Genomic DNA, 11,126 nt, shown 5'->3' on the forward strand with positions numbered 1-11,126 from the left:
ACTAGAACAAAAACTAATTGGACCAATGGAGGAGTCACATACCAAGGAACAATCCCATAAAGCAGTTTTGTGAGAGGTGCTTTGAGCAAGGAGATCAAAAATCGCAGCAAAATGAGCTAGAACTCGTGCTTGAGCTGGATAGTGATTTTTTTGGGAGGAATAAGAAGTGTGTGGTGGCTGGAATAAGGGGAGGGGAGCCACCGTGGGCCCACGAGGCAGGGGGCGCGCCCTGTAGGGGTGGGCGCGCCCTGGACCCTCGTGGCCAGGTGCTTGCTCCCCCTGCTCTGTTCTCAGTGCCAGATATTCTCAAATATTCTAGAAAAAATCATATTTCAATTTCAGCGCATTTGGAGAACTTTTATTTTTGGGGTATTTTTATACTGCACGGATAATTCAGAAAACAGACAGAAAAATACTATTTTTACTTTATTTCACCTAAATAACAGAAAGTAGAGAGAGGGTACAGAAGGTTGTGCCTTCTAACTTCAAGCATCTCATGCTCATCAAAAGGAATCCACTAACAAGGTTGATCAAGTCTTGTTAACAAACTCATTCCGAATAACATGGAACCGGAGAAGTTTCGAATAACACTATGTTACCTCTACGGGGATATGCACATCCCTAATAATAAGAATATCATATTTCTTCTTGACAGTAGGAAGAGGAAATTCAAAACCTCCAAAAATAATCGATGGAATTTTTCCAATAGAATTGATACTGTGGACTTGAGGTTGTTTCCTCGGAAAGTGTACTGTATGCTCATTGCCATTAACATGAAAAGTGACATTGCCTTTGTTGCAATCAATAACAGCCCCTGCAGTATTCAAAAAGGGTCTTCCAAGAATAATAGACATACTATCGTCCTCGGGAATATCAAGAATAACAAAGTCCGTTAAAATAGTAACGTTTGCAACCACAACAGGAACATCCTCACAAATACCGACAGGTATAGAAGTTGATTTATCAGCCATTTGCAAAGATATTTCAGTAGGTGTCAACTTATTCAAATCAAGTCTACAATATAAAGAGAGAGGCATAACACTAACACCGGCTCCAAGATCACACAAAGCAGTTTTAATATAATTTCTTTTAATGGAGCATGGTATAGTGGGTACTCCTGGATCTCCTAACTTCTTAGGTATTCCACCCTTGAAAGTGTAATTATCAAGCATGGTGGAAATTTCAGCTTCCGGTATCTTTCTTTTGTTTGTAATAATATCCTTCATATACTTAGCATAAGGATTTGTTTTGAGCATATCAGTTAATCGCATACGTAAAAAGATAGGTCTAATCATTTCAGCAAAGCGCTCAGAATCTTCATCATCCTTTTTCTTGGATGGTTTGGGAGGAAAAGGCATGGGTTTCTGAACCCATGGTTCTCTTTCTTTACTTTGTTTCCTAGCAACAAAATCTCTCTTATCATAACGTTGATTCTTTGATTGTGGGTTATCAAGATCAACAGCAGGTTCGATTTCTACATCATTATCATTGCTAGATTGAGCATCAACATGAACATCATCATTAACATTATCACTAGTTTCATGTTCATTACCAGATTGTGTTTCAGCATCAGAAATAGAAATATCATTAGGATTCTCAGGTGTTTCAGCAATAGGTTCACTAGAAGCATGCAAAGTCCTATCATTTTTCTTTTTCTTCTGTTTAGAAGAACTGGGTGCATCACTATTATTTCTCTGAGAATTTTGCTCAATTCTCTTAGGGTGGCCTTCAGGATACAAAGGTTCCTGAGTCATTTTACCAGTTCTAGTAGCCACTCTGACAGCATAGTCATTATTCTTACTATTCAATTCATTGAGCAAATCATTCTGAGCTTTAAGTACTTGTTCTACTTGAGTGGTAACCATAGAAGCATGTTTACTAATGAGTTTAAGTTCACTTTTAACATTAGCCATATAATCACCCAAGTGTTCGATCATATAAGCATTTTTTTAATTGTCTACCGAAATAAGCATTGAAGTTTTCTTGTTTAACAATAAAGTTGTCAAACTCATCTAAGCATTGTCTAGCAGACTTATATTGAGGGATATCACCTCCATCAAATCTATAGAGAGAATTTACCTTTACTACCTGTGTCGGGTTATCAAGACCATGAGCTTCTTCAATAGGTGACGGATTAAGATCATATGTTTCTTCAACATGCGGTAAATTAAGACCATGTATTTCTTCAATAGGAGGTAAATTCTTAACATCTTCAGCTTTAATACCTTTTTCTTTCATAGATTTCTTTGCCTCTTGCATATCTTCAGGACTGAGAAATAGAACACCTCTTTTCTTCGGAGTTGGTTTAGGAATAGGATCAGGGGTTGGCTCAGGAAGTGTCCAATTATTTTCATTTGTCAACATATTATTCAATAGAATTTCATCTTCATCCGGTGTTCTTTCCCTGAAAATAGAACCAGCACAACTATCCAGGTAATCTCTAGAAGCATCGGTTAGTCCATTATAAAAGATATCAAGTATTTCATTTTTCTTAAGTGGATGATCAGGCAAAGAATTAAGTAGTTGGAGAAGCCTCCCCCAAGCTTGTGGGAGACTCTCTCCTTCAATTTGCACAAAATTATATATATCCCTTAAAGCAGCTTGTTTCTTATGAGCAGGGAAATATTTAGCAGAGAAGTAATAAATCATATCCTGGGGACTACGCACACAACCAGGATCAAGAGAATTAAACCATATCTTAGCATCACCCTTTAATGAGAACGGAAATATTTTAAGAATGTAAAAATAGCGACTTCTCTCATCATTAGTGAACAGGGTGGTTATATCATTTAATTTAGTAAGATGTGCCACAACAGTTTCAGATTCATAGCCATAGAAAGGATCAGACTCAACCAAAGTAATTATATCAGGATCAATAGAAAATTCATAATCCTTATCAGTAACAAAGATAGGTGAAGTAGCAAAAGCAGGGTCAGGTTTCATTCTAGCATTAAGAGATTGTTGCTTCCATTTAGCTAATAACTTCTTAAGATCACTTCTATCATTGCAAGCAAGAATAGCTCTAGCAGCTTCTTCATCCAGAACATAGCCCTCAGGCACAACAGGCAATTCATATTTATTAGGGGGAGAGTCTTCATCATCACTATCTTCAATATTATCAGTTTCAATAATTTCATTCTCTGTAGCCCTAGCAAGTTGTTCATCAAGAAATTCACCAAGTGGCACAGTAGTATCAAGCATAGAAGTAGTTTCATCATAAGTATCATGCATAGCAGAAGTGGCATCATCAATAACATGCGACATATCAGAATGAATAGCAGAAGCAGGTTTAGGTGTCGCAAGCTTACTCAAAACAGAAGGTGAATCAAGTGCAGAGCTAGATGGCAGTTCCTTACCTCCCCTCGTAGTTGAGGGATAAATTTTTGTTTTCTCGTCTTTCAAGTTCTTCATAGTGACCAGCAGATATAAATCCCAAGTGACTCAAAGAATAGAGCTATGCTCCCCGGCGACGGCGCCAGAAAATAGTCTTGATAACCCACAAGTATAGGGGACCGCAACAGTTTTCGAGGGTAGAGTATTCAACCCAAATTTATTGATTCGACACAAGGGGAGCCAAAGAATATTCTCAAGTATTAGCAACTGAGTTGTCAATTCAGCCACACCTGGATAACTTAGTATCTGCAGCAATTTATTTAGTAGCAAAGTAATATGGAAGTAACGGTAGAAAAAGTAATATTTTTGGGTTTTGTAGTGATTGTAACAGTAGCAACGGAAAAGTAAATAAGCGGAGAACAATATGTGAAAAGCTCGTAGGCATTGGATCGGTGATGGAGAATTATGCCGGATGCGGTTCATCATGTAACAGTCATAACATAGGGTGACACAGAACTAGCTCCAATTCATCAATGTAATGTAGGCATGTATTCCGAATATAGTCATATGTGCTTATGGAAAAGAACTTGCATGACATCTTTTGTCCTACCCTCCCGTGGCAGCGGGGTCCTAATGGAAACTAAGGGATATTAAGGCCTCCTTTTAATAGAGTACCGGACCAAAGCATTAACACATAGTGAATACATGAACTCCTCAAACTACAGTCATCACCGGGGGTGGTCCCGACTATTGTCACTTCGGGGTTGCCGGATCATAACACATAGTAGGTGACTATAGACTTGCAAGATAGGATCAAGAACTCACATATATTCATGAAAACATAATAGGTTCAGATATGAAATCATGGCACTCGGGCCCTAGTGACAAGTATTAAGCATAGCAAAGTCATAGCAACATCAATCTCAGAACATAGTGGATACTAGGGATCAAACCCTAACAAAACTAACTCGATTACATGATAAATCTCATCCAACCCATCACCGTCCAGCAAGCCTACGATGGAATTACTCACGCACGGCGGTGAGCATCATGAAATTGGTGATGGAGGATGGTTGATGATGACGACAGCGACGGATTCCCCTCTCCGAAGCCCCGAACGGACTCCAGATCAGCCCTCCCGAGAGGTTTTAGGGCTTGACGGCGGCTCCGTATCGTAAAACGCGATGAATCCTTCTCTCTGATTTTTTTTCTCCCCGAACACGAATATATGGAGTTGGAGTTGAGGTCGGTGGAGCTCCAGGGGGCCCACGAGGCAGGGGGCGCGCCCCCAACCCTCGTGGACAGGTGGAGGCTCCCTGACGTGGATTCTTCTTCCAGTATTTTTAATATTTTCCAAAAATATGTTCCGTGGAGTTTCAGGTCATTCCGAGAACTTTTGTTTCTGCACATAAATAACACCATGGCAATTCTGCTGAAAACAGCGTCGGTCCGGGTTAGTTCCATTCAAATCATGCAATTTAGAGTTCAAAACAAGGGCAAAAGTGTTTGGAAAAGTAGATACGACGGAGACGTATCAATTTTGCACAGAATTTAAAGTGCGCGGGGGTGGGGGTGGGGTTATGTTTGATCAACCCCCTTCCCCTTCGTGAAAGTTACCATGGCGTTTTGAGTGTAGGTTATGGTTTTGACAGGAAGCCTGATAGCATACAAAAAGAGGACAAAAATGAAATTTGACATACTACATCCCATGTTTCAAATTACCGCGATGTTTATACAGTTATCAAGTTTCACTTCGTCTATTATCATGCAATTTTCACATAAGTTACTAGGGTAAATTTTCCAATAATTCTTTTCTCATAGGTCGAAAATTAACGCGGTGTTTCCCCGGAAAAAAAAATTGCCCACGGTCTTTGTACATAAGTTATCAGTTCTTCGGTTTGTGTATTAACATGTTATTTGCACACAATTTACCAAGGGTATGTTTTTCAACCACCTTTCCCCCTTTTGGTCAATGTTACCGTGGTGTTTATAGCCAAGTTATCAGATCTGCAGTTCGTATATTATCATGGCACTTACACACAAGTTATCGAGTGTATGTTTTTCAATAACTTTTGCCCTTCGTAAAAAATGTTACCGTGGTGCTTATTCATATATTACCATGCTATTTTCACATAAGTTACCAAGGGTGTGTTTTTAAACAACTTTTTCATGTTTGGTCAATGGAACCGCGGTGTTCTGTACGTAAATTATCAGGTATGTGACACATATATTACCGTACTATTTACACATAAATTAGCGAGCATATGTTTGTCAACAAAAAGTTTTCCGGGTCAGGAAGTTATCATCATGTTTTGTATGTAAGTTATCAGTTAAGCGATGCTTATATTACCACGTTATTTACATAGGGATTACCGGTGGCACATTTGTAATACACCCCTTGGGGTCAAAGTTATTGTGGTGTTTGTATGTATGTTATCAAGTCCGCGGAGCGTAAATTATCATATTATTTACACATAAGTTAACGTGGTTATGTTTTTCAACCACTTTTTTCCTCGGGTCAAAATTACCACGATGTTTGTAGGTAAAATTATCAGGTCTGCGGGGTATGTTTCTAATAACTTTTTTTTCCCTGGTTCAAAATTACCGCGGTGTTTTTGCGTAAGTTATCATGTCTACAGTGTGTATTACCGTGCTATTTGCATAGAGTTACCGGGGTTTGTTTTCAGTAAAAACTTTCTATGTCAAATTTATCGTGGTGTTTGTACGTAAATTATCAGATCAATTGTATATAAATTATCATGATATTTACATAGAAGTTACCGAGGGTATATTTCTACATCAATCTTTCTTGGGTCAAAAGTTAGCATGATATTAGTTCTTAAAATCTTTCCCTAATAATAAAGCACGGATTGACTTTGTCGGGTTCACCGTCGCAATACGCTTCTTCCCGTGATTTTACGCTTTCAGTTTGAATTTAAAACATATTCGAGGTGGTACTAAATTTTGTCTCTGACCGCTACGTTCTTTCTTGGTCGCTTAGCTGGGCTGCGATCCAGTTGGGCCTTGGCCCGAGTAGCCAGGGAAAAGCGTTTCGTTTTTGCAAACAACGCCCTGTACTTTAGCATATTCAGCCCGCTGTCCTTTTCAAAGTGACGGATGGCTTCCTTCGATGTATGCTCTCTTCGCCGCCTCTGCCCGCCGCCGCCCTCGGTCTTCTTCTCCGGCCGTCCGCCGCCGCCCGCCGGTCTTCTTCTCCAGCCGTCCGCCATCCGTCCTCCTTCCCCTCCACATCTGCCCCTAATCTTCTTCGGCGCCACCCACAGCCTCATCAATCTCCAACCTCTTGTTCCCGTGCTTCTCTGATTTGGATCGAGATGGGAGTCCTGGATCGAGTTAGGGTCTGTGTTCTTCTCCAACACAAAGCCATGGAGTGACCGACCCGGATTTGACTTGGCTATCATAAGAAGGAAGGGTCCTCGACCGGAATCTGCCCCAGGCAGGACCTCAATGGCGACCTGCAGGCCCGGCCTCTGTCTCTTTCGACTCCCTCTTTTTGCGACCTCAAGAAGCTGCGGCGGCTCATCCTCGAGGCCAAGCTCGTGCAATTCCGACGACTCCAGGCCCAATTTGTTTCCTGGTCAGTCCCCTTTCCCCTGAGTTTTTTCTTGTTCCTCCAATGGACCTGTCGATAAATGCAGAATTGTGACTAGCGCTTCTCTCCCTTTTGTCCTGATTGCAGCTCTATCGGGTCCAAGTGATGCGCCAAGGGGATTTGCACCAGTAAGTTAGTTAGTTCCCTTGAGAATTTCACATGGATTCCGCTATTGATTCACATGGGTCATCCAGAATTCACACTATCTTGCATAAATTCAGTTCTAATTTTGTACGTAATTATTCACGTTTCAGGCTTTCAGGATTGTTCAGTTTCATGCTAAGAAAAAAAATAGGTCTGAGGGGAACCACTTCTTTGGCGTGTTGTTCCAGTAGTTCATGATGATGGTGGGTATCAGTTTTTGTTATCACTGATCTTCCCAAACTGAAGCTTAGAGAGATCAAAATGTTACATGCTGTAGGGCCAGGAGTGAACTAAACTCGTCCGACAGTGTTCTACGGTTCGCCGCAACTTCGTAGGCCGGTTTTCCACTTGATGTATGTAGACAAGGAGGATTGAAATCATGGTATTTGGTTCTCTGCAATCTACAGTAATATGTCTTTGGCCTTATTTTCCTACTGCTGGTTGTGATTGTGGTACATAACACTCTGATGTTGAAAGGGTGGATCAGGTCATGGAGTAGCTATGCCCCCATCGAGTAGCTTATGCATCCTATATTTAGCTTTTCAAGATTATTAGATGTTTTATGTCAAGATGAATACATGGATAGTCCACTATTTGCAGTATTGTTATAATTGCTCCCTGTTTCCGATAAAATGATTTCTTTTGTTCATTAGTGTTACAATATTATAATGCAATGGTTGTTATAATATGGGGAACTGGTTAATTATAAGAGACTGTCACATATGAGGATGAAAGCGTGGATCAGCTCCTGTAGTAGTTATCTTTGATTTACGACCGAGTTTACTTATGGTTATAGGATGGAACTTTGTATTATTTTGCCATCTTCTTTCCTTTTTGAAAATAGCTACAGCAACTGGCAGTTTAAGTTGGTGCGAGCAAGTAAATAACGCAATTTTCTTAATAACTTTTGCCGCGCATATTGTAACTGTAAGCCGCAATTCAGGTTCAAGGTAACTCTCTATGTAATTCCAGAGCAGAGGTTTATAAGGCAACTCTCTATGAAACAGATGTTTTGTGAACGAGCAGATTTGATGTTCGATTTGCATAAACATGGGAAATTCGTAGTTATTTACTATTCCAATTTGAAGCTAATATGGTATTTGATTCATGCACAGGGCTGAAGGTTTTACTCGAAGTCGTGTTATATTAGAGTTAGCGCCTAAAAAAATGTCAGTGTATCTCCTGGAGGAGGAGGTGGGAGAGATGTAGCAGGTAGAAGATGGACCGTGGATAAGAAAGAGGAAGGGATAAAGTGTCAATCAGCAATGAAAACTTTAGTATTTGTGATGTAAATTTGAATGCTAAAGTTTGAATTTTTTCCTTGGTCTTAATTTCTTTCTTTCAAATGCAAGTGGATTAATCTGCATAAAATTTAATACTATGTTGTATTCAGCTTTATTTAGATTTACCTTCCACTCATAGGTTGGAGTCTAGAGTTTATGCATACCGTTGCATGAGTATTGTTGCATCATGGTCAATTCTCTTGGACAGATAGCTGAGGCCATTGCATAATTTCAGAGGTACTTATAAATATAAAATGGCTTTCTTTAGCAAAAATTCCAAAGTTATGATGTTTATTTTGATAACCTCGACAATGTCAAGTACATAGAATTGGAATGGAGCCGAGCAACCCTGGTTCATTGTAACTGATGTTTGCTTCACATCGAATCATTGAAGGAGTATGATGCTGCTTTGGAAGGAGGCTTTTCTCAATCTGTGCTACTTTCAGGGCGAGGCTGGGCCACGTCCACACTATTGTCGCTCGCCTGCCTGGGCCTGGGACGTGTTATTGAAGCCTTCACCATGCTACAGAGGACAGTCCTGAAGCTCAGGTTTTTATGCTCTAACTATGTATTGAAAGTGTCAAGGCAAGGTCAACCTAATGATATGTTCGTGGAGTCATAATTTTTTCGTTTCTTTCTATTAGTGTTAGAAGACAAGTTGGCTTCGTATATTGGTGAAATCTCAACCCATGTTCTTCAGTTGGCTTCATATATTGGTGAAATATCAACCCATGTTCTTCAGTTTGCATTAAGTGCAGACAACCTACTGTTGTTTATTTACCTTGCCTTGAGTACAGATTCTACTTTGGCTGCAGGATGTTGACGCTTCGCTTGCTTCTGATAAGAATGCTTGGAAAGCTGTGATGAAAAATGGAAAACTTCTGTAGTTTTACAAGACAAGTAAGCGCCTATGACTTGCAGTCATCTCCTTTCCTATCCAGCACAACGCAAGTGCGCATGACAGCTAGCACAGCAAACACCCACCAAGCAAGCACACGTACGCAGCAGTAGCATGTAGCAAGCTATCACACACGCGCCCGACACAACAGCCGACTCGGCAAAAGCACCCTGCTGGACTGGACGACCACGGCGTGTGTGGGCTGAGGCCTCGCCGAAGGAGCGGCGCTTGCGGTGTCTGCATGTTCGGCCTTGCTGCACTCCAGAATAGTCACATCACGGCGCGCTGCAGTAGGGCACGATTCTGTAAGAGGTAAATAGGGGTTTGGGGCGCTATTGTCCAAGATTGTGCTATCAAGGATTGTGGATCTTAACTAATTAGACTATTCATTTGTAATCTTAATCTATAAAAAGAAAGTAAGGTTGTATTGTATTTAGCACTCTTGTGATAAGAATGCTTTTTTGTTGTTGTTCTTATTAAAACATTGGCGTGCAGCAGCCATAGATAATGTGATTACTATATGCTTTAGTTCAAAACTTTATGCTGTTGTCCATTGTCGTCACTTACAGAGGTATGATGCATATAATTTATTTGCATGTTTCATAAAAACTGTTGTTGTTGATATATCTATATGCATGTCAATACCAACAAGCTATAGCTACCCTTGTGAGGAGGAGTAACCAAAGTTTTTTTTTTGCAGGGAGGAGTAACCAAAGTTGTCAAAACCCGGGACCGAATTGATCGGTTGAGTTAGAACCGAATGCCCATGCCTATCTATATATAACACTTCGGTTCATGTGTCTCCATCCACACCTCACGACCCGCGCATGGTCGGTTGTGGCTGTTGCCACTGCGTGTCTCTGACATGGACTTGCTCCGGTCCGGCTCCACCATGCTGGATGTCGTGAAGGCTGTAGTCCAGGAGTTGGGGACGGGCCCCTATTTCAACTTCAGCATGGCTCTCCATTAGCAATATATTCGAAGTGCCAAGGTTGCAAAAGCAATATCCGTGGCAATGATGTGTTTCTTGTGATTTGAGATGCGTATTTTCTGCCTTATTGCTTTTTCCTATGTATGTGATTGATTGGGTTAGATCTATATAGTGTCTTGCTATTGCTATAGAGAAGTTATAATAGTTCTTCACCATGATTTGTATTTGACCATAACAATCGTAAGACAGCTATGAATGCTTGACATTTTGTCCTGAACAAATGCGGCTATTAGTTTGTATTTCATCTAAGTGCAGTGCAACCAATTGAAGTTATTTTGGAAGAACATGCATCTGATTATCTTTGGTTTTTCTATAGTCTGTAGTAGAGTTAAGATTGTACATTTTGTGAACCATTCTGTTTTAGCCTCTCTTTCTATACATTCTATAAGGTTATCTACTATGTGCATTTGATTTCGCCATTATTGTTCATGCCCTACTCTCTGTCCTAAGAAACATAGTTTCATCTTATCCCTAAGAACAGTATAAGTTGGCAATGGCCTTGGGCGTATTGTAATCAGGTGGACACTATTGCCACTATCAACAATGCAGGAAGAAGAATAGACGGGCGACACAGGTGGAGCTTCTCGAGCCATATTTGTTGTGTTTAATGCATGTGATTTTTTTAACCCGTTGCAACGCATGGGCCCTTTTGCTAGTGTAGTACAAATGATGCACCAGTGAAGCTAAAAGACCCACAAAACATGTTTTCTTTAGCGAACATTAACTTTTCCTAACTAGGCCTCTGCCCATCATTGGGCTCAGCCCAACTCTTTTCTCTCTCTGAAGCCCACCAAGAGTTGTCTTCGACCTCCAATCAACGAAACCTGTATCTGAAAACTGATAACACAGAGACTAAGAACTCCC

At 40.5% G+C, this 11,126-nt stretch overlaps 1 long non-coding RNA gene across 6 annotated transcripts; it reads left to right on the top strand.

The window, feature by feature from the left end:
- The first annotated feature begins 6,430 nt into the window (after positions 1 to 6,430).
- On the top strand, positions 6,431 to 10,543 carry LOC123121896 (uncharacterized). Of its 6 annotated transcripts, XR_006459937.1 has the most exons (9): positions 6,431 to 6,931; positions 7,034 to 7,074; positions 7,201 to 7,293; positions 7,368 to 8,378; positions 8,513 to 8,610; positions 8,768 to 8,922; positions 9,018 to 9,089; positions 9,189 to 9,273; positions 9,972 to 10,543. It is a non-coding gene; the product is annotated as an uncharacterized lncRNA (long non-coding RNA). The 6 variants fall into 6 exon arrangements; XR_006459933.1 differs by having other exon boundaries at positions 7,368 to 8,610; positions 9,189 to 9,583; XR_006459932.1 differs by having other exon boundaries at positions 7,368 to 8,610.
- Positions 10,544 to 11,126: the final 583 nt, after the last annotated feature.

This window comes from Triticum aestivum, chromosome 5D, assembly GCF_018294505.1.
Source record: "Triticum aestivum cultivar Chinese Spring chromosome 5D, IWGSC CS RefSeq v2.1, whole genome shotgun sequence".
NCBI classification, from domain to species: domain Eukaryota; kingdom Viridiplantae; phylum Streptophyta; class Magnoliopsida; order Poales; family Poaceae; genus Triticum; species Triticum aestivum.